The following is a 23,986-nucleotide window of genomic DNA, read 5'->3' on the forward strand; positions in this document are numbered from 1 at the left end:
TGTTTGGTGGAACAAGCTTTCTATCTCCTCTAGGATGATTATAGGGAACATTGCTCTGTTCCTCCTACAAAATCTGTTACTGTTGGATACTAAACCTGGGTTATCAATTAGAGTTTCTTTAGTCTCCCAGTGATTAGAACTGGGATTATGCGTGATTTGTAGCATAAAGTAGGTTTGTTATGGTTTCTGTCATTAATATTAATCACTGATATGTCAGACATGAATGAAAAAGGTGAGTGCATGCAATTTGCCATAGTAACCCTGAGGCTGAAATAACTTAACTGTTCTCATTTTAAGCATTATGGCAACATTAAGTCTTCTTAATACAATTAGCAATGCATGTTAGATATATTGACTGGGATAATTGTTATGCACTAAGAAAAACAAGCGGAATGAATATTATAAGCCCAGTATTATAGGTGGGGCTGGTATCACTGCCGATTTTTAAGGTTGCCTGGCACTTCCCATTATAAAACCCTGTTTTTGGTGCCTATTATTTTGCCAAACTTTACCATTTAGGCTGAAATTGTACGTGCTGGGTGTCTACCTCAGGCTGAATTTTTGTGGAAGACATCAGCCAAAACAATTCACCTGCTTCCAATAATTGTTTTGCCCGTGTTGAATGTTCTAACCTTTTCTTTGGTTAACTCTTGCACCCTCATGCTTTGGCACAGGGGCTTGAAATTTGGCAGGGGAATGGGGGGAGGGGAGGTGTGACATTTGTGTCAGGGATGTGCCTTTTGTTATCTTGTGAAAATCTGCACCAATTTGGCCATTGTATTAGCCTTTGAAAAAACACAATCTCCACATACTCAGTGGAGACTTCTTTGAGAGCACCAAAGTCTCTAAAGATTCCATCCTCATTGGGCATGCTCCATCCCCTCACAGCTGCCAGTGCTGATCAGACTGAGCACGCACCATCCCTAGAGAGCGACTGAGCATGCTCCCTCCAGACTAGGGCTACAGGGATGAAGCCAAACTTTCCTGGGAATGGCTGCTCTGGGCTGGGCAGGGGCAGAGTATTGGAAATTAGAGCTCCCCTATGTCTCTAGACATAGCTCTATGTCTCTAGAGCTGTCTCTCCTATGCACTCAGTGACTCCCCACTCCCTCTCAGCATGCAGGAAGTGTGAAGGAGGAAGCTGCCTGAATTTAATGCAGAGGGGACAAAAGCCAGTCTGGGAGGGGAGGAAAAGGAGGAGATTAGCACAAGGAGCCTGGTGAGACCGGGACAGGAAGTGGAGGGAGAGACACGGTGGCTGTGAGTGGCTGGGCAGAGAGTGGCAAAGGAAGGGGGGAAGACTGGGGCAAGAAGCTGGGTGTGGCATAGGGTGGGAAGACTGAGATTGCATGAGGATCCTAGCAAGGAAGATGGGGACTGGAAGCTAGTGGGGCAGGGGAGAGACATATCAACTGAGGAGCTGGGATTAGGAACAGGGGAGGGTGGGCAAAGAGACCGGGGACAAGGAATCGGGGTGGGGAAACTGAAACTGACTGGGAGTGGGGTGGCAGGTGAGGCGATTGAGACCTGGACAGTGAGCCCAAAGGGAGAGCATTATGACAACCTGAGTGGACACCCCATCACGAGCTCTGGGAAATTCCAGTCCTTCAGTGCATGGGCACTCTTAAGTCTGGCCTTTCCTAACTTCCGAGTGCTTGACTTCGCACCCTTAATAACAGAGGGGTTTTTTTGTTTGTAATATTTTTAGAGGTTTAGCAACTTTTAAAATAAATGTGTATACAGTACCTCATTGTGAAACCTCACTAAATATGTGTTAATAATTAATTTGCATTAAATGACTATGCACTGATTGACATGACATAAAATGATTCAGTCGCATATTTATAGGCATTTAAATGGTGTTCATCACTGTAGTGTCTGATCGCCTCATAAATAGTAATGAAATTAGGCTGGGAAGCATTATCCCGATTTTAGACATGGAGGAAATGAGGCACAGAAAAGTTAACTGACTTGAAGGTCACACAGGAAGTGAATGGCCGAACTGGAAATGGAAGCCAGATCTCCTGGGTCCCAGGCCTGTGCTTTAACCCCAAGGCAATCTTTCTTCCCTCCGTTTATGACACTAGAACAATGTCATTTACTAGAAAAATGGAGGAATGCTGCTTAGCAGGTCACATCCCAAGGAAGGAGCAACTCCACCTTTATCAGGATCAGCTGAAGTATCCAGTATGTCACTGAAGGGCTAATCTGCTCTAGTAAAGGGGGTATCCAGTAACTGGTGATACTGACGTAACCTTATTACAGCATTGAGGTGAAACCGGAAAGTTTTAAGAGCAAGCACAGCTGTGGGGCTGGAACAGTTTGTATAATTTGTATAGGGGGGGTGTTGAGAGCTACTGAACCGAACTGTCCACCCTGGATATAATGGAAACCACTTCAAGCCAGGAGGTGCGGCAGCACCCACCCCCAGTCCCCTGCACCTATGTCAGAGCAAACATATTTTGCATATGGCTGTGGCTTATATGGAGAGCACAGGGTTTTATCTGGTATGCGCTAAGCTATGGGTCAGTATTTGGCAAAATAAAGCGCCAGACCCCCCAGATCAGATTGAACTGTGGTCGACACAGGCTGCAAGGGTGAAGAAGACTGGTACCGCCTTTTCACTCCTCTGATCCTTGGGTGGCTGGGGGTGTAACTTAAAGCAGAGTGAGGCTAACTATGTTTCACTGGGAGTAAAGGGTCAGGCTTGACAAAGCCCTGGCTGGGATGCTTTAGTTGGGGATTGGTCCTGCTTTGAGCAAGGGGTTGGACTAGATGACCTCCTGAGGTCCCTTCCAACCCTGATATTCTAGGATTCTAAGGGAGACCCACCAAGGCAGGGATGCAAAGTACTCTGGCTGCCCCACACATGCCCCCAGCCTGCTCCTGGCATGCCCCCTACCCCAGGGAGGGGGTCCAGAAGCAGGTGGCATAGAGCTGGCTACACCATCTCTTCACCATCGAAGGCTCCCTCAGTTGCCCCGTAAGGGTCTCTTTCCAACTACTTTGCACTGTTTGAGTAAGTAGCCTCTGAGACCCAAAGTCATCACTGGCATAAATAGATGTAATACCATTGACTTCTCATGCAGCTCCACTGACCTGGGCCTGTCCAGTCCAGCAGTGAGTTTGGCTGTGTGCACACCATGTAGTCTGGCTTTTACAACAGGTCCAGCTTGCCCCCATGAAATGCACATATTTGTCTGATGCTTCCTTTTTACCACCCCTCCCACCTCTTAAATGTGAGCCCAATTCAAAGAGAATGCATGGTTTACATTAGTTACACTTATTGCCGTAAATCTTTGACAAAGCTTTTTTTTTGGATGGAATGCCTTAGAGATGATGAGGGTAGTGAGAGGACTATTTTTGCCAGTGAACCTTTGATAGATCACTAGGACACAGACATGGTGTCTTTTAATAAGCCATTATTACTTGCCCTGGTGCCAAGAGATTTCGCGCATTCCAAAAATCTATTACTGACAGAACAAAACAGGCCTTAGAAATCAGCCTGCCAGAAAGAGCCTTGTTTTTCCCTTTAAAGTAATTTTTGATTGATTTCAAAATTGATGTGGAGCATGGTAGTGGATAGAGTGAAACTCCGATTCTAGTGCAGGGCTGTGGACATCACATGGGCCCAGATCCTCAAAGATATTTAGGTGTCTGGGGGTTAGGCGCCTAACTGCCTTTGAGGCACTGGGTTCTGGCGTTGTAACGTGCAGGCTGCAAGCCTTAGTGCTCACCTCTGCTGATAATAATGAAGTTGTTTGAGGGAAAGAAAACGGCTTCCTGATAAAAGAGTAGCGCTGTGTAACAGCCACTAAGGGGACAAATCCTGACTGCAGGGCCAAGCCTGTGTAGCAGGGCCAGTGGGGCTAGGGATTGGTTTGGGAGTAGGAATAATTCCCAGCATGGTGAGAAATGGCTACAGAGCTATGCCCAGGGCAGTAACCTTCATGGACCCTTATTTGTTTCACCCCAGTGGGGGGATGATGGGTGATTTGCATGACTGAATCTTGCTCCACCCAACTCTGCCCCCTCCTGCCTTCTTCCCATGCTTGGCTCACCCTGTTCACACTCTGCATGCTGTTCTGCTGGGAGATCACATGCAAGGCGGGGCCTACATCTCTGCAAAGTGGAACCCCATCAGTTTCACTACCCAGGGGCGCTCTGTGGCTACTGAGGTGGCAGCTGGATTTGCCTCTTAGCAAGAGTCCTTGATTTCCCACAATACATCCGGTGTGGAGAGTGCAGAGAAAAATAATTCCAGAATTATCTTTCCCAAGGCAAAGCAGTGGCTGGGGTAGAGGTGTAAGTCTATGACAGAAAAGACGCAGGTGGAGGAAGAGATGAAAAGAAACAAGGAAAATGGCAAGGGAAGTGTAAACAGGCTCCTGTATTAAGCATCTGTGATCATTTGTGGGGAGCCGACAGATAAGTACAAGAAAAATTCAGCCTCTGGAGGAAACGGAAATAGAAAGGTTAAACGGAATAGGAGTAGGAAATGGGAAACCGTGCATTGACTGCAAGTGTGGGGTTGAAGGACACTAGGTGATAGGGAAAAAAACCTAGAAAGAGGAAATGTTAATAAGGAGATAAAACACAAATGTAATTAGCTATGAAGAAAAAGGAAGGGAGGGGAAAATGATCGTTGAACAGTCAGCATTTCAAAGAACAGTGCACAGCAATTTGGCCAGGAGCGCAACCCTGGAGAGTACCTTGCCACCACAATATGGAAGGGCTCAATCTGGCAATAGCATGCCTCTGTATTTTCATCTGCACCAGGAGACAGATGAGGAAAGAGACAAGAAGAGGAGGGGCCTGGGGAGCACTTTCCAGCGTATGTCGAGAGGTGACCATGTATCCGAGCACAAACATACGTAACTCGCATTAGCTCCTGAAATAGGAAGACTGCAATATCCCAGCTTGGCAATCATTTGGCACAGGGGATACTGCTATTAGGCTGTGTGCTGCTGTGGTCTCAGAAATGACCATGGAGGGCCTGATCTAATGCCCATCGAAGGCAGCAGGGCCCTTTCCACTGAATCTCTGCAGAAATGAAATAAAAACCTCGTGCAGCAGTGAAGTTACACAATGCTGAGCAAACCCCACAGTGTGCTCCTTTAAGTACACTTCTAGAATGACAATATTTTTGGAAGCACTGAGGAAAGGAAGCTGGTTAAGGCTATAAATTTGGAGCAAATTAACAAAATCAATAATAATAATCACTAGTCTCCATGGCTATTGTTTAAAGTCAAATTATAGTTAGCTGTAAACCAGTCTTAAAATATTACCTTCTTTGCACATGTAGCTCTTAATTAAAATTATGCATTTTAATGGATTTTTTCCCTGCATAACATGATTCCTTTCTCACCATCTCTATTCCTGAAGCTTTCCCTTTAATGATCTTTACAGGGCAGCGCTAAGGAAGAGGATAAATAGGTGATTAATAAAAGAGTGAACAGGTAGTTGCTCTGCTACGAGAAAGATCAGTTGTGTAATATTTTCTTAATTATTATTATACCCTTTAAGGGTTTTTAAATACATGATAATATATTTCCCTTCTACTACGTCTGGCACCCCTATTGCTCCTGGCGTTGCTTCTCATTCAGAATAATAATTAATGAGAACGGTGGTATCTATATATATTTTATTCCTTCTGTTTCAGTCTCTTAAGTAACTATCTTGTCACATTTGTTATGCAAATTTCAGCACGCTGCATGTAATTTCAGCAATATCGGAGAATGCCTCTCAGAAATGCCTTGAAGTTTTTATTTTAACAATTAACATTTTATTCCTGAAAGCAGTGTTTTTCCGTACGACTCTCAGAGAAATGGATGAAAGCTGCATAATGGCTCTGTTTTCATCTAGGTGAGGGGAAGCAATGAAACATTTAAAAGTATCCGATAATAATAATAATAATAAAAAAATAGGGTTTTTTTTAAAAAAGAGAGTTCTGGTCTCACTTAAAGGATTCGAAGTGCACAATTAGCTACAAAGTACGTACTATCTCCTTAATAACTACCCACTTAGACAGATAAGTGTTGTGCATGTACTGATAAGGCATGTGTTTAATTAAAGAAAATTATTTAATGTTGATGATGCTCCATGTAGCCTGTCAAAGGAACAGAGCTATAATGAGAGAACAGCACATCCATTATGTATTTGTGAGCTTGGTCTGTTTGCTTGTAAAACTTCCATTTGCTAACAAAGATCACCCTCCATGGAAGCTAAATAAACGGATCTTTTCATACACAAGTATCCTGAGCTAATGTCACTGTTGGAGGAGGGAATGGTATACGTGCTAGCAAGTTTGCTTTGTAGACACTGAACCACCGGCTGGAGTCAACTGGTGCACACTGGCTGTTTTGTGTCACTCTGGTGAAAGAAAGGCACCTTAAAAATCTGGTTGAACCGGCCCTCATGGATGCTCTCGCTCAAAAAGGGATTAAGCCCTATGGTCTCTGTTATGCAGGGGGACAGACTAGATGATCACAGTGGTCACTTCTGGCCTTATAATCTATAACCAGCTAATGAGTTGAAGTGTTCAAAGGTATTACCTAGAGGTGGGCCAGACACCGAACGCTGAATCCAAACAATCCTGAGCTTTGGGGTGCTTGGCATCTGCAACTGAATTTCACAACTGTCAGCCCTGGTTGGGATTTTCAAAAGCATTCAGCATTGGCCCAAAGTTTCTGTTGAAATCAATGGTAAAACTCCCATTGACTTCAATGCGGGCAAAGCTAAGCATGTTTGAAAAACTCATCCTATAACTATAATGGGCCAAACCAAAATCCAGTACCCAAGGTCTTTCCAACTTTATGGTGTTGGAGATCTGGATCCAAATTTTCATCTCTAGAATGGGCTTTGAGTCCTGTACTATACCCTTTCAGAGAGACAGCCAGCCAAATCTGTGAGCCGGAACTCATGTAACTCGCCCTGTTGAGTTCAGTAAGTTGCCTTATTGATTTCAGTCATACCACTGGCTTAACAGATTGCAGGGTCAGGCCTGTCATCTCACCTTATGCTGCTGTGGCTTTCCTGTTGTTATAACCATGCCTGGAGAGGAGAAAAAGCCTGTGAATCATGAGGCTGAAATTTTCAGGTAGGTGCACACCTAAGCACACATACTGAATCTATTTCCCCATGTCAAGTATCCTCACACCTTCTTGTCAACTGTCTAAATGGGCCATCTTGATTATCATGAAAAAAGTTTTTTTCTCCTGCTGATAATAGCTCATCTTTATTAATTAGCCTCTTACAGTTTGTATGGCAACTTCCACCTTCTCTGTATGTATATATATATATATAAAAACTTCTTACTATATGTTCCATTCTCTGCATCCGATGAAGTGGGCTGTAGTCCACGAAAGCTTATGCTCTAATAAATTTGTTAGTCTCTAAGGTGCCACAAATCCTCCTGTTCTTTTTACCTAAGCACGTGTGTCCCCTCTGTGCTCACACAGTCCTCGATGTCGGCTCCGGGCACAAAGGTGTGAAGCACTCCGGCCTTATCCCACCAAGCGGTCCCAGTAGAGCAAGTGCCTCGTTGCTTGGCAGGATAAGGATAACTGCCTAGTTGCTTGGCAGCCGTGTGTGCAAGTTGGTTTGTGTGGCGATGGAACGCCAACTTGTGCACTCAGCATATGTCCACACTGCAGTCCCGGGGTGTGATTGTGTAACACTGACAGACTGTAGTTGCCATTGACCGGGATCAAACCTGGGACTTTGGGAGCTGACCGCATGAGCCTCTATTGCATGAGCTAAAAGACACCTGTTTCTTAGCCAAGGCTGCAGCAGACTCATCAATCTCTCGCTGGTCTAGCTGCCACGAGAGGGGGACAGCGGGCCACACCAAGCAGGCGTGGGTTACAACTGCAGCTTGGGTAGACATTGCCATGCTCGTTTTAATCTAGCCAGTTTGGGTACGGGAGCAGCAAAGACACAGAAGCGTGGGCTAGCTGTCCTTGTAATTACCCAGGGTTCCGGGTGGGTCTGAACAGTTTGTGCAACCCTGGCGTCACTGCTCCAGTCCCTGAGCTAGCTAGAGAACAGCTAGTTCAGGTGTGTCAACATGAGTGACAGCCCCCTCCTTCCCCCCCCCCCCCACAATTGCAGTGTAAATATACTTCAAGTCAGGCACATGCACCTGAGTGAAAATTGGGATCTAATTCTTTTACACTTTAACAACTCTGTGAATAATATTGTGTCGGGTGGTTGAATTACTTTAAAGCATTCAAAACCAGAAAGAATCCTGGTTTTCCCATGAGCGGGACTACTATAAGTCATGGGAATGGGTGAGAACGGTAGCACTATACAAGGCACGAGTGAAAGAGTCAGGGAACAGGCCTGTCTCTGAAGAGGAGTTCATTTACTTCTTACAGAAGCAAGAGTGAGCCAGTGGGCCTGGAGTATTTAATAAGAGTTTCCTCTGGGTCGGATTTTAGGGTCAAACGACTCTCCCATCTGACTCCGCATTTTGCATTTGATTGCACCTTCTCAATATGGCACGTAATGTGCATTTGTGCATTTGCCCACAGAGTCATTTTAAGGCCTTGCAAATCTTTCTGGTGACCTTTTCTATGCTTTGTTGGTGAAGTTGTCAACACCGGCCTCGTATCCGAGATTAACCTACAAAAAGGGCAATGTGTAATTAGGCAAATTTGAGGGAAAGGAAGATGGATTTTTAGCAGACTGATAGAGGCTGGAAACTTTCTGCAGAAGCAAATGGAAGTCACAGTTTTGTTCCCTATTAAAATATCCTGGGTGGTTATTTGAAATGAAAGCTGGGAAATGCAATGTTTGCATTATACACAGAGACTGGAGAATGCCAAACTGTCTAAGATCTGGCTCTTAAAGCCACATTTTGTACTTAACTTGAAATCTAGTACTTACCTTGAACAACATAATGCTGCAATAACAATTCAGGGCCACACGCTGCTCTGAATCACACCTGCGTAAGGCCTTGGATATACACAAATCTGAATCAGTTTAATTAATAGGTGAGTTTTTAAATCAGTGTCGTTAAATCAGTACCAAAGCCTGGGGTGGGCACTCTTAAACTGATTGCCTTGAATATATTGATTTAGCATAATCTGGCAAGGAGTCAATTCAGAAAAAGACAGGTTTGCATTAATTTAAGGGTGTACACACAGGTTTTGGCACAGGATTTTAAACCAGTTTTAAGAAAACGAGTGCAACTCTGTGTATAAACAAGGCATAATGCCACTGAACCCAGTGGAGTTACTCCAGCTTTAAACTAACGCAACTGGGAACAGAATTTGGCCCTTAATAATTGTTAGGTTTGCAGGACTTAAACTGTGGCCCAGAATCGCAACTGTGCATCTGAGGGAGGAGGAAACCACAAAGCTCTGGGTCCCTGGTCCTGGACCTGGGTCTATGCCAGCTCTGAGGAAGTTATCAGCAGCCTTAGGACTGCTCACAGCTGGCTATAGCCACCCAGGGCCACGATTCTTCCATACCCTGCCACCCTCAAGAAGTCTGATGTGACGCCTGTGCCCATTGGGGGAATCCCCAGCAAGGGAGTGCTGGTTCCCAGGGTGCAATGGGAACAGAATGGTTTTCAGTACTAAGCTTGGTGCCTGTTATACCTCATGCATGGCCTATCTCAAATTTAGGCTCATCAAAGGAGCTTAGTGGGAGCCAGGATCTGGCCCTCTTATTAGTTCTCAGCCTATGTTATAAATGTCACGGGGGGGGGGGTTGTGGGTATACATCTTGCTATTAGACAGGATGGACAGGGATGGTGTCCCTAGCCTCTGTTTGCCAGAAGCTGGGAATGGGCAACAAGGGATGAATCACTTGATGATTAGCTGTCCTGTTCATTCCCTCTGGGGCACCTGGCATTGGCCACTGTCGGAAGACAGGATACTGGGCTAGATGGACCTTTGGTCTGACCCAATATGGCCGTTCTTATGTTTGCCTGTCCAGTTTAATGCAATTGATCCTTTGCTCAGTGCTGGTCATCTACACTTGTTCTAACTGATACTGACTCATGACTCAGTGGAAGCCTGACTTAAAAAGTGCCGACAGCAATTTCACAGAACTTTGTGTTCCCTTCGTTGTATACGAATTACATTGCTCATTGGTAGGCACTGAAATGGAACAATGTGTCATATGACAGCAAAGGCACATTATGTGCTAATTTGGGTAGAGAAAGTGAGATTTCATCCGCAACACATACAGGGGTGATATACTGGCGAATAAGACAAACCCCTGTAAATAGTATTTAATTAATCTTAAAAGCCCCTTTCAGGTGGAAGTTTCTGGTCAGATGCAGAATTAATGGCTCTCGGTTGTGGGCAGACAATTTCCACTGATTACAAAGGGACTTATGTCCATGTATCCAAGAATTCAATTCAGCAGAGCAAATTCAGCTCTGGTGTAACAGGGTAAAACCCTGCAGACTTCAGTGGAATCGTGTCTGCTGAAGTGGGGCTTCAGTGACTGTATAAAGCCCAGAGTGACCCACCATGGTGTCAGTCCTGTTTTATGCTGGTGAAATCTGTGGAGTCACACCAGCATAAAACTGGACTAAGGCCATGGTGAATCAGCCCATAAAACCTACAAGGCTTCAGAACTTGTGCTAAAAATCCTAGAGGAAGAAGCTGTGTGTGGGGTGGGGGAGAGAAAGAAGCCCAGGTCTGTGCCCGGTGCAGGACCCCAAGTGCGAGTGGGGAGAAGCCACCTTCCTCCTCCCTCTGCCTCCAAATGGGGCATAATTTAGGGGTGCCTTGGGTTGCTCTAAATTATGCTGGCAGTGCCAGCCCTTTCCATCAGCCTAGGCTTGGGAGGGCACAGTGCTCTCTGGCCATGCCCTATCTTTCTCCTGAGATGGCCCCACATCGGACTGGGAGAAGAGAGACTGGAAGCCCGAAGCCTAGAGCCAGCTTTTCATTTGCTTTGCACTGCCTGAGTGCCTTGTCTCTGAGGCTTGCAGAGAATGTGGCGGGGGAATGAGGATTTGTCCCAGAGAGTTAAGGCCCCCCAGATTTTAGCCCAAACCTGCAATATTTTAGCTTTGAAAATTAAACACAGAGGGCTAGAGCCTCAGCCTCATTCAGGGGCACAACCCCCTTCTCCACCCAAATCCAGCACCTTGAGGCGTCTCCTGTGTAAGAAGAATGGGGAATAAATGGCTAAGCAGGAGTACTGCTGAGAAGCAGTACTGCTGGGGGCTTTAGTGGCTCACAAACTGAATATGAGTCAACAGTGTGGTACAGCTGGGAAAAAGCATTCTGGGATTTATTAACAGGAGTGTCATTTGTAAGATACAGGAGAGAATTGTCCCACGCTATTTGGTACTGGGGAGGCCTCAGCTGGAGTACTGTGTCCAAGGAAAGAGGTGGACAAATTGGAGAGTTCAGAGGAGAGCCATGAAAATGACAAAAGGTTTAGAAAATCTATCCTATGAGGAATGGTTACAAATACTGGGCATGTTTAGTCTTGAGAAAAGACTGAAGAGGCAACCTGGTTTAGGGTGACCAGACAGCAAGTGTGAAAAATAGGGACGGGGGTGGGTGGTACTAGGCGCCTACATAAGACAAAGCTCCGAATATTGGGACTGTCTCTATAAAATTGGGACATCTGGTCACCCTAACCTGGTTACAGTCTTCAAATATGTCAGGGGCTCTTATAAAGAAGACTGATCAATTGTTCTCCATGTCCATTGGAGGTAGGACAAGAAGCAATGGGGTTAATCTGTAGCAAGGGAGGTTTAGGTTAGATATTAGGGAAAACTTTCTCACTGTAAGGACAGTTAAGCTCTGCAATAGGCTTCCAAGGGACGTTGTGCCATCCCCATCAGTGGAGGTTTTTAACAGGTTGGAGAAACACCTGTCAGGGTTGGTCTAGGTTTACTTGGTCCTGCGTCAGCCCAGGAGGCTGGACTAGACGACCTTGTGAGGTCCCTTCCAGACCCGCAGTTCTCTGATTCTATAAGAATCCTGGGTAACATAGAGCCACCTTGGCAGCTTTGTGCTACCTCCTTCCAACCACTAGAGCAGGAGGCATGGCCAAGGGGTCCCTACGCCCCAGGGATCCCTGGCTGCCACGGGCAGCTGGTGCAGCTTGGAACAGCCCTGAGGTTGCTTGAAGGGTATGTCTACCCTGTAGTCAGAAAAGTGATGGCAGCATGAGTAGCTATACCCAAGCTAGCTTTAATCTAGGTAGTGCGAGGCCTAACAACAGGGAAGCGGCGGCAGCGTGGGTTTCAGTGTGGACAGTACAAGCCTGCTTGGGACCCTGGTACTTATTTGGGCAGCTAACCTACCCTGCTCTTGGTACCGCTGCACGGCTTTTGGTATGCATGCTAGCTAGATTAACGCTAGCTCAGGTGTGTCTCCGTGTATGCTGCAGTAATGCTCTGATGGCTGAGGAGCCATGCCCTACATTACACCCTGGGATCTGCTCAGTGGCTGACATTGCCAGGATCAGGAAGCCACAAACGGTGTTTTAAAGCCGCTTTTGTACCACCACCACCCCTGCAGCGAACAATAAAAGGCTGGCCCTGAGGATCTGACCCAACAGGACAGATTCTGATCTCCGTTACACTAGCATACACCAAAGTAACACTGCTGACTCTGATGGAGTTACTCCAGTTTTATGTCAGTGTAACTCTGTGAGCCGAATCCAGTCCAGCTTGCATTGCAGGGGGCCATCTCTGAAAGCGAGCCGGGCAGATCTGCAGCTGGTGTAGCTCAGAGTTGGTCCCTCCAGCCCAAGACCTTCTGTGTGCTTATAAAAAATTCTGTAGTTCCTGTTTTAAAAAGCCAGTGGCCCAAATAATTGGACAGGCACTAAAAAGAACCCGATACATGCTGCTGAAGAGCCTTTTGCCCTCATCATGAAAGGAGATGCATCAAAAATGTAAATATCAGCCCCGAGGGCTGTCTTAATGTGCTCTGCAATTTCCTTAAAATTCCCTTTGTAATATCAAAATTCTAAACCTTTCTGAGATGAGCTATTTTACACTGTAATTGGGCTATTCATTCTCTATGCATACAGCGATCCTAATCTAATATGTAACAAGAACTTAAAAGCTAATCAATAATGGAACATGATTCTTTATCAGCAGAGCTGCCTGTTGGCTCCTACGAGAGGGATCTTCACAAGACTGCTAGACTCTGGTGACAGCCTTATATTTATTTTAAACACAAAGTTGAAACATCATCTCTCTCGCTATTGTCACTACCAATTATTTTTGGAACAAAAACACCTGGGGGAAATGAGATACTCATTTTGAAAAGCACATTCATATTTGATAAATAGCTACACATTCTGTGGACTGTTTACTTGAAATGCTTTCCCTGGCGTTTTTACTAAACCCTTGGATTAGCCATTGTAAAATTTGCATAGCCGAAGTTATCAAAAATAACCAAAACTACGGCGACAAAAGGGTCTGATTGTAATTTCAGATGGTGTGTCTCATTCCACCAGGCATTCCACCAGGATAAAAGTTGCGGGAAAGGAGAATCAAAGTACACCCAGAGCAACTGTCCTTCAGAGGAAGTCAAGGAGTATTTTATACCCTCACGTACCAAAGACAAACTCCCATCTTTCATGTCTATGCAGTGACTCGAGGTGGGGAGCGGGCAGGATGGGGGTTAAGTAACTACACAGATGTGCCTAAAAAAAATAAAAAATCAATCCTAGGCATGAGAAAATGACTTTCTTTTGATAGCCAGACTGAACCAACATGCACAGCTGGAGTTTGTATTTTATGGGCTCAATAAAATATTAGCAGAAGCCATCTTCCTGCACTCACACTCCAGCTCCAGTCATTTGTACAACTCGACACTCTCTTTCCAAGTCATGCTGGTGGTGTTTGAGCTGAAGATAAAAACTTGGCCTTCAATCCTGCAGCTGGATCCATACAGACAGACACCTGCACGGCTGGTAGCTGTTGTTTTAACAAATTAATAGCTGTAGGGCCGGTTTCCGAACCCATTTAGGGTATGCCTGCACGGCAATAGAGGGGTGACTTCAGCATGCATAGCCAGATCTGAGCTAGCTTTGCTCTAGCTAGCTTGAATAACAATAACAGTGAAGCCCCAGCAGTATGAGCTAACACACAAGTACATACCCAAAGTCTTGGGCAGGCTTGTATAGATTAAAGCATGTCTATGCATGCTACAATTCCCTCTGATTGCAGTGTAGACATATCCTTAGAGCAGGCTTAGGGCTATTCCCAGTGGACCCCCCCCCACTGCAAAAGCCACACCTCTGGTGCAGTATAGACGTCGCCCCTACCATTTTGTATATAAAGGGTAACTCCCCTGGAATTATTCTGGAGTTACGTTATTTAAGTGATGTCAGAAGCTGGCTCTTCTCTTCTTCTCAGGATACTGCATGCTGCTTTCATTTAATTTAATTATTTAGTTAGCTCTATAACAATGTCCCTCTAGGACCCAGTGCCCAAACCCAGCCAGATCCCTCACTAATCCCCCCCCCCCCCCAAGAGCTTCCCAGTACTCGGTTGCATTGCAGAGGCTAAACCTGACCTAATGAGAATATCCAGAAAGGTTTCACTTGATACCCGCTGAGCCAAGCTTAGCTTGAACTATTGACCGTAGCTCTAAACTGTATTGGAAACTTTATGTACATCATAAAATGTAATAATTGCTATGGTAGCTGCTCCTTTATATTAATTAACATTGTAAATAGAGCTATGTAATCTAGCCAGTATGAATGCCTAGAGTACAAGCAAGATCTCTCCACTGAAAGGTTTAATTGATGCACATGCCTATTAGGAAAATTTGCTTTTCTCCCCCTAATAGGTTAAACATTAGCATGTTTAATAATAAACATTTAGCATGTTTAAGGCACTTTTTTCATCTCTGCTTTTACTTTTGCCTTGTACACCCTTTAGGCTTGAAAAGCAATTAGCCACTTGTGGAGAGAAAGCCATATCAAGCACAAGACATTGTTTACCTTCAGTGCCCTCCACACATTTAACAGGATAATAATAGGACCATATCCCTTACCATGTAATCCTGCTCATTTCAGCTGGGCTGCACAAGGCCATAGAGATAAATGCAACCTTTCTAGCCATACAGTGGTTTGTGTGGTTCAGGGCACAGGGATGAGTGGCAGGTGACCTGGGTTCCATTTCCAGCTCTGCGACTGACTCCCTGTGTGACCGTGGGCAAGGCACTTAACCATCAATTTCCTCATACAGAAATGGGGGTAATGATGGCTGTAAAACAGGTTCCTAGGTATTATGGCAATGCTTCAGATGTCTGTTTGTGTTCAAGCAGGGGATAGTTTCAACAGCGCATGCCTGGTATTATCAATGACATCATCAATGACATGTACACAATGTCGCAGTAAGAAAAGGAGGACTTGTGGCACCTTAGAGACTAACCAATTTATTTGAGCATGAGCTTTCATGAGCTACAGCTCACTTCATCGGATGCATTCAGTGGAAAATACAGTGGAGAGATTTATATACATACAGAACATGACTCAGACTGAAAGGGTCAAGAAGGGAAACTTTAATCACAACTTGACCGCTTTCATTGAATATGCTGAATAATACTAATCTGGCGCCAAAGGGCCTCTTCAATTGCCAGCCCAGAATCTGCATGGTTGTCTGATCCTGAGAGACAAACACCTGTGAGGCATGGGCTAGAGATACTTAATCCTGCCTCAGCGCAGACGGATGGACTAGCTGACCTCTCGAGAACTCTTCCAGCTCTGCATTTCTAAGATTAGGAGGAGTGGCTGTGGAATGCCTGTCCCTGGACAGCTCCTTCTCAAAATTAGAGAATTGGTTTGCTGTTTGTGAAGATGCTTTCTATGACACTCACACCTGTATAGACTGCCAGCTCATTACTGCCCAGGATCTTATCCACCTAATCCTATTTATCCAACTAGGTTCTTATAGAGCGTCCATCACCATGTTATCTGGGAGCCGTGGAAGATAGTAAAGTGTATAGATAAAGATGAATTTCTCTCTGAGGTCCTTCCAGTCTGCAGGCACTGGAATTTGTGTGCTTTTATTTTATTTTATTTTATTTTTGTTAATGTCTTTGTGGGAAGGCTGTTTGACGTGGGTTTTATGTTTTGATCTATGGTCATCCTGGACTCTTCCGGGAGTAATTGCCAGATTCATGCACAAGACACTGAAAGAGTTGTCTCCTACACAGCTGAGTTTCACTCCTGAGGTAGAGAGTTCTGTTGTTGCAGTGGAATGTAGCTGTGGTGGGAAGTCATGCTCATGTTGGTCATCTCCAATCTCCATCTTGGCCAATCCATTGGAGGACGTTGAAGATGTGGACCCTGTATTCAAGGGGCAGCCAATGAAGAGGCTGGAGCACTAGGGTGATGTGTTCTCAGTGCCCTGTGATCCTGAGCAGGTGGGTCACAGTGTTCTTAGCCAGCTGGAGCTTTAAAGTGTGGGGCTTCATTCCTATGTAGAGAGAATTACAATCTTCTATCCTGGAGATCACTAATGCAAGGATCACTGTGGGAAAACTGAGTGGGACTTTAGGGATTCCAGGCTTCTTGTTAGCCATTGTGTGGTAATAACGTTCAGTCATTAGCCACCTGGAACTGAACTGGTGGCCTATAGATGAAAAGTTCTCGAGCTGTTACTGGTCCCCTGAGCCAAACAGTGCCAAAGAAGGACTCCATCCCCACATATTTAAAATGATAGCACTGGACTCTGAAATTAGTCACAATGCATCAAATATTACCTGCTATAACTCTGTTTAAATTAGTAGATTCACATTCTGGATGCAGGGAGATCCTACACAGATTACAGAAGATATTTCATATTCACCCCCAAAGCACACACACTTCAGAAAACTTGGTTTTATATTTTCCCCTTCCCTAGACGAATCTCAGCTAACACCTCGAATAATAAATGTAAGGTATTGACTGACATTCAGTACTAAGCATTTAGTTATCTTGATGCTTTGTCAAAGTCAGTCTTTGATAAGAGTGTTTTAGGAGTCACAAAATGTAATCACTTTGCTTCAGCATTTTACATTGTAGATTCAAATTTCTCTACACATATTTCAATCCAGCATCTTTGGCATTGTCGATATTTCAGTTCCATGGGTGATTTTGAATGTATCAGTTAATATAGCCTCGAAGAGTAATGTCTTGCTCTTTTATAAAGTGAACCATCCATCCATCTTCTCAACAAGTGAAATTCTCCTAATTGGACTTTTACCCCAAAAGTTGGTAGCATTTCTTGTTTGGTTGATATTCTCCATACAGCGGTGAAGTCATTTAAAAAAGGTCCAGCCCAGTTTTTGGCCTAAGTAGTATATCTTTTGGTTATTTGTTCTTCTAGACAAGCCACGTCACCATCAGTCATACTCAAGAATGATGGTTTACTTTCATTACTCACTGACTGCACTGCTTCCGATTCAGTGCTTTCTAACTCAGCAAGATTTTCCTGTGCTAATTTATCTGAAGCATTCCTATAAGAGTTGATATCAAAGGACACAGTCTCAGTGTTAATAAAGTACAAGTGCTTTGAAATGGCACGTAATTCTGAGTCTTTAAAAGTGTTCTTTTCAAGGATGTTTATGCTATGCGTGTGCACATGGTATGCCTTGGCAAGGGTCATAAAATGATTTATAGACCTATACATCTTTCTCTTTCTTGATTATTTTATGTTCAGGACTGTTGGACATACCTGCATGGGGACCAGAACTGTGGTAGCAAGGTTTTAGCATGATCACTTTGTAGATTTCGTTGGTGCTAGTCGCTTATAGTATGGTTTTATCACATGGCTCACAAAAGACCCTATTCACGTTGCTCATTGAAACTATGCTAGACTTAATTCTAACCTAATCTATGTTTTTATATCTGACTATCTATTGAACTATCAGGGTTCTGATCGCAGTGAGAGCAGAGCCATGCCGATTGCTGGAATTGCAGTGATAAGTTGGTAATTATGGTGGGGTTTCAGTGGGGTGCATGTATTATATAGATCTTGTGCTGGCCCTGCACATGGGGTGAATTTCACCCTATTTTTCCAATTGTATGCATGTGAAGTAGGTGTGCAGGGTTGCATACTCACGTGTACACTGCCTATCAGCCCCTATATGGCTATTTTTCACTTTGATTGTTGTTTGGTGACAGTTAAGGAAGAGGCCTGGTCTCACTAAATAGGTTTCTGAAGGAGCCTTTAACAATTCGGTTAGTTCTGGGAGCTTGGGATTATTTAGGATTCATTTGGATGCTTCATCTCATCCGCTCACACTAAACTGTGTATCCACCCTTGCTTCATTTAACAGTACGCAGCTATTTTCCCCACCTTGTCCATATTAAGGGGGAGCAACAAAGGAAAAATGACACTAAGTTAAATGGAAATTTACCTAACTATGCCAGGAGGGGCACTCTGCGCTTAAATCTCACCTTTTGTCCCAGCCTATGATCTTCATTGTATTTCCTGTTTAACTGAAGATATCCCAGAAGATCACAATTGCCAGAAGAATCATTGCAACCCATGGTATTTGTGATATCTTACAATGATGCACAATACTGGAACGCCTTTGGAAACAGAAAGTGCACAAAACTCCTGTAAAATACAGATGATGATACCTATCGTCCTTTGTAAAGTGCTTTTAGATCTATGGCGGAAAAGCACTATATATGAACTAAGTTATTGTTGTTTAATGTTATAGACTCAGTCTCCATTGTTGCCACTCACCTTTAAGAGGATGCCGTGTTTCCCTTTGATAATACACTTGAAAACATCTCTTCTGTCTTTCTTTTTATCCTGGCACACTCTTTGCTTCTTCTGATCCCTGTTTGGCATGGCTGACATCTTTGCGCACTGTGATTACTTATAATGTTTGTTGCTGTTTGGCTCTCCAAATGAGTACAACGCTCTGGGCTTTCGTCCAATTTACTCACAAGTTTATCATTTGCTGACGTGGTTTCTCTATAAATAGGTCTAACCGACTGACATTATTGATTCTATTGCCTCTCTTTGCACTAATACGCTTCCTAACGTATCTAACCCAGTTTTTCTCCTAATAAAAGGCTGAAGTTGCGGAGTTAGAGGTCAAAGAGGTTAAATTGAAAGTGTAAAGGTTCTGAGCTTTGGAAACCTTGTGTCTTATATAAGAATCACAACAGTGTTGTCAATAGCGTCACACATTCCAGCTGTTTTGTCCATAGGAAAATAATCCAGCAAACCAATTTCATATTAATAACAGGTTGTGCCAAACAAGCAAATTATTATTCAATCTTCCTTCTTCTATGAAGTGTATAGTGGGGATTTTTTGTGTGAAAATTGAAGACATCGGAGATCAATGATAACCTTGCCCTGAACATCCTAGCTCAGAGGCAGCTTGGTCTTTTTCAAAAGGCTGCAAACTGTCTCACCCACGCCTCTCAAAGTGATGTTTGTCATCAATCTCACCTAAACTAACAGATCATAGCTGATATTTGCCTTGTAGGTCTTTTGCTTGAAAATTAAATTCAAATTTAATAAGCAATTTTTCCCCCCTCAATTTTTTGCCCAGGGTAATGAATTGGAGAATGTGTCTGTGCACCAGTGTTCTCTAATGGATAGAATCTCAAGTGCCAAAGGGTCTGTTATAACTCCTTATAGCTGAGAGCACTCCTCCTTTAGCCCATATGGTAGGGCTAGTCAGGTCCTGAGCGGGAAGCTCTTAGTTCTAGCCATGCTGACATCAGGAAGTTCCGTGTCTACACTATAAGCTAGGGGTGCGAGTGCCCTGCTTGTATCCACATACTTGCGCTTGCTTGATGAGAACTAGCGCAAATATAAATAGCAGTGGAGCTGCGGTAGCATTGGTTGCAGGAGCAGGAGATGTCTGAGCCATGCAGGGCACAAACTCACCTTAAACCTATGGGTACACGCTCAGCACGGCTGCTGCAACCCCATGCTACAGGGTCTGTTATTTATACTCGTGTTAGCGTGATGCGATTCCATTCAAGGGCGTGTACGCGGGCTGGGGAATCACACCGTTAACTTGTAGCATAGATAAACATGGCCACGTTTTGAAGTATAACAACCACCAAATCATTCATATGTTCCTGAAGGTAGGCACTAATTTGTTACAGTGGTGGGAAAAACAAATAACCGCAGGGCAAGCGATTAGTCATGGGAACAACAGGTTATGAGAAAGGAAGCAGTCATACAGTGTGGCTGCCCTGCAGCATAAAGATAAGTTAATAGCACAGTGCCCAGGGGTTGGTATTAGGTGTATATTTATTAGTGATTTGCTGCAAGAACAAGAAGCTGTGATTTTTGCTGATGATGGGAAGTGTTTTGGGGTTGACAAAAGCTAGAGCATACTACTGGGGAACGGCAGATAGAATTGAATGCATTCAGGAGCAAAATGGCAGATAAAATGCACTCTGGATAAATGTAAGGTGTAAATTGACAAACGAGGCATTAATGGGAAAACGACTTCCCCTTGCAGAGTTCAGAATAAAGACATTCATTAAAAGTAAATCGCTGGGGAACGGAAACATATAAAATGGCATTAAGAGAAAGCCTGTTTGTGCATGATACAGGGGAGAAATTGTTCAAGACCAGCTCAGCGATGTGCAAGCACAAGGTGACACCTGTCAAGGTCTCTATATGGTACCATGATTGTGGAGTAAGTGCTGCTCGCCCAAGGTAGAGCAGTTTTTGTGTGTGTTTAATTTTAAAAACTGAATTGAGCGCTCCAGAAAGGTCCCCAGTTGACAGAAGGCCTCCATGTAGCCCGGGGGCAGCTGTCTCATGGTGCTGGCAGCTCATACTTCCTTCCACTTTGGCTTCCCTGACCTGGAGGAAGCCCTATCTCCAAGGCTGAAGAAGGCAGTTCCTGCTCCTTGTCATCTTTATCATCTCTGCTGTGACTCCTGGGAGCAGCTGGACATGACTATATGCCACTTAAACTGCACTATTCCTATTGTGCCAGGTCAGCAGTGGGAACAGGAAAACACAACAGGTGCTTACCAGATGGAACAGAGAGTTATGCAGCAAGCAGCAGCCAAGTGCAACTAGCCTTGAAGACCAGCCTCAGAAAGGCATGCTAGGGAAAAGGTTCCTAACAGAGGGCCATCCTGCAGCAGGGACAGTTAACAGGGATCAGGAAGTGACCAGGCAAGGTGCAGTGTCTGTGTTACACTGCTATATCACATGTATAAACACTCACATGTACTCCACATGGAATAAAAGATTTATTTAGTCTATCTCAGTGATACTCAGACTGAGGGCTTGCGAGCCGCAAGTGGCTCTTTAATGTGTCTCCTGCGGCTCTTTGCAGCATGTGATATCAAAACACGGTGTAATTTAATTATTAACCAATCTAAATTATTAACCAATCAGGATGCTTTTGCTATGTTATTAACCAATTGTAGGTGATACAGTAATAATACTTGGTCAGTCATTTTGCTGTGAAAATAATTATGAATTCACACTACTGTGGCTGCTTTGGGTAATGTTGGTCGCTAAATTGACTCCTGAACTACTGACGTGTGAGTATCACTGGTCTATCTCCCTTGCAGATCAGGAAAACGTACTAAGAGCCACCCATAAGACTGCACTGCAGACACCTACGGTCTTCCCGGATGCATCTGGTTCTACAAGGTGCCGCGGACTCTCTCTCCCAAAGAACCAAGAACTCCATAATCTTGCAGGATCCTGCCCCGCAAGAGCCACACCTTGCAGCAACAGTTCTGTGCAGGGTCAAACATCCACATGTTGTTGTTCACAGCGTTGACTGGATTTTATACTTGGCCAGAGGGCCAGTCTCGGGAACGTCTCCCCGCTCCTGCGTCTATCATCGGTGTCTTATTTTCCCTCGGGGAAAATTGACAAAATGAATAGTATGCAAAACAAGAGCAGGTTTATTGGACAGGCAACAGTTAACCAGGGTAAGAATAACTCAGGCAAGTAGTCTACCCTGCAGGGTAAGCAACTGCACTCTGCCTCTCAGATAGGCATCAGCACCAGCACATGCTACCTCTAAGATGGGCAGCCCTGTCTGACAGACGTGCTGACCCTTTTATAGCATACAGTTGCTGGTCAGATTACAGGTCAGGTGACATACCCAGTTTCCCGCCTTAAGGCAAAAAGGGCGCCAAAGGTGTAACAGGGGCTGAGGAAGAAGGCAACCAATATGGATTCCCTGTTGTTGTTAAAGGGCATAAGGGAGATAACAGTAAAGTAAAAATTATCTCCCTACAACAGCACTAGATTGGGCTGGGTCTAGACTCCGGGAGGCTTGGGTGAGGGACGAACTACCACAGAGACGGTGGTATAAATGGATAGCAGGGGAACACTTGTTAGTCAGGGGGCCAAATGCACACACCCGAGGCGCTGTGGCTCGAGAACAAACAACAGGGTGCTGCTTTGGCACCTCACTCTTGGGTCTCCCCCGAATCAGTGAAGGGCCTCTGAGGCAGAGCAGGGATTTCACTACAGCGTCTGCATGCCTTATGCAACACCCACTGAGGTCATTAGAAGAGCTCCTATTGACATCACTGGGCGATACATACATCCCAGGCATCTATCGTAAGTATTTATCTGGCCCTGCATTAGCAAACTAGCTGAGCACTTCACAATCTTTAATGTATTTATTCTCCCAACACCCCTGAGGGGTAGGCAAATATGATGTCTATTTTACAGATGGGGAACTGAAGTACAGAGAAATTAAGGCCCAGGTCCTCAAAGATATTCAGGCACCTAACTCCTATTGATGTCAGTGAGAGTCAGGCACCTAACTACCATGGAGGATCTGGGCCTAAATGACTTGTTTAAGGTTGCACAGGAGGAGAGTGGAATTGAAGCTGGGTCTCACAAGTCCCATGTTACTATGCTAGCCTGTGGACCATCCTTCTTCCCCACAGATTATCTTCCCTGCCTCTCACACGTGCATGGGGGCTGGTTTCAGGCTGTGTATTAGCCCACAACAGTGGTACTTTCTGCAGCGTTAACATGTGACCATGCCTATACTAACAGCATGTTAGGACTCTCTTTGACTTGATATGTGGGGAAAAAAAACCTACAGCCTTGTACCGTATAAGAACCAAAAAAATAAAATACTTAGCTCTGGAGAGTGAAGCTGCAAGAGTAATAAGCCATTAAATACTGCAATCAAAGCAAAATGAAGACCCTCTGCAAAATAAATCATAGGAGATAAGAAAAAATTTTACATTGTTAAAAGTTTATGCTCGCTCTGACTTCAGAAATGTTACCATTAACCTGGGAATTAATCAGAGTTTTTCATTTACTCGTTGTTCTGAACTATAATGAGTCCTTTAACAGTGTAAATAAAAAGATCTAAAGATTCAATAAACTATAATGTCACAAATGGCAATCATCTACTGTTGAGGCTCCGGCATTAAAACGCATCTCACAGCTGGAAACAAATGATTCTGTATAACATTGTAAATAACCTCTAAGCCCACTCTAATTAAACTGAAGCTTCACTTTCTCCTGGGCATTGAATATATGAACCAATTAAGAAAATATCATTTCGTCTCTGTGAGATCTGCACTATCTCTCCCTCTTTAAAAAAAAGAAAAAAACCCACCAAAGGGACCACACTGGTGCACCCAGGCTACAATAATGACACATTTCTGCTTTAAGCAAATTTTGCACCTGTAACCTGCAGAAATATAGCCATAGCACTTGAAAAATTACTTCAGTGCTGCACAGTGCCATGAAAATTTATCTTTGAGATGATTTTATTGCATGGTTACCCTAGGCAATTAAATCAATAAATCTTAACTGTCAGGAAGGTTGGCCCCGTGCCAGAAATAAATGAAATGCGCGGAATCAGTAAATAAAAGGTTTCTGACAAGTCATTCCAGGAATTATTTAGCAGTTGGGCTTTTTTGTTGTGGTTGTTGCTGATGTCTCCAGCATTTATTGACATTCTCGCTGAAAAATGATTATGCTAAAAAAGGAGGGGAAAGTAGGGGTTTTCAGGGTAATCAATGACTCAGCCTTAAACACATGCTCACAGCAACTTTGGGGGCT

At 44.3% G+C, this 23,986-nt stretch overlaps 1 protein-coding gene across 1 annotated transcript in view; it reads right to left on the bottom strand.

Annotated features, from left to right (window-relative positions):
• AFF2 (ALF transcription elongation factor 2) overlaps positions 1–23,986 on the bottom strand; it is a 472,316-nt gene that overhangs the window by 21,031 nt on the left and 427,299 nt on the right. The window lies entirely within an intron of this gene.

The sequence above is a fragment of the Lepidochelys kempii genome, chromosome 9 (genome assembly GCF_965140285.1).
Source record: "Lepidochelys kempii isolate rLepKem1 chromosome 9, rLepKem1.hap1, whole genome shotgun sequence".
Classification (NCBI taxonomy): domain Eukaryota; kingdom Metazoa; phylum Chordata; order Testudines; family Cheloniidae; genus Lepidochelys; species Lepidochelys kempii.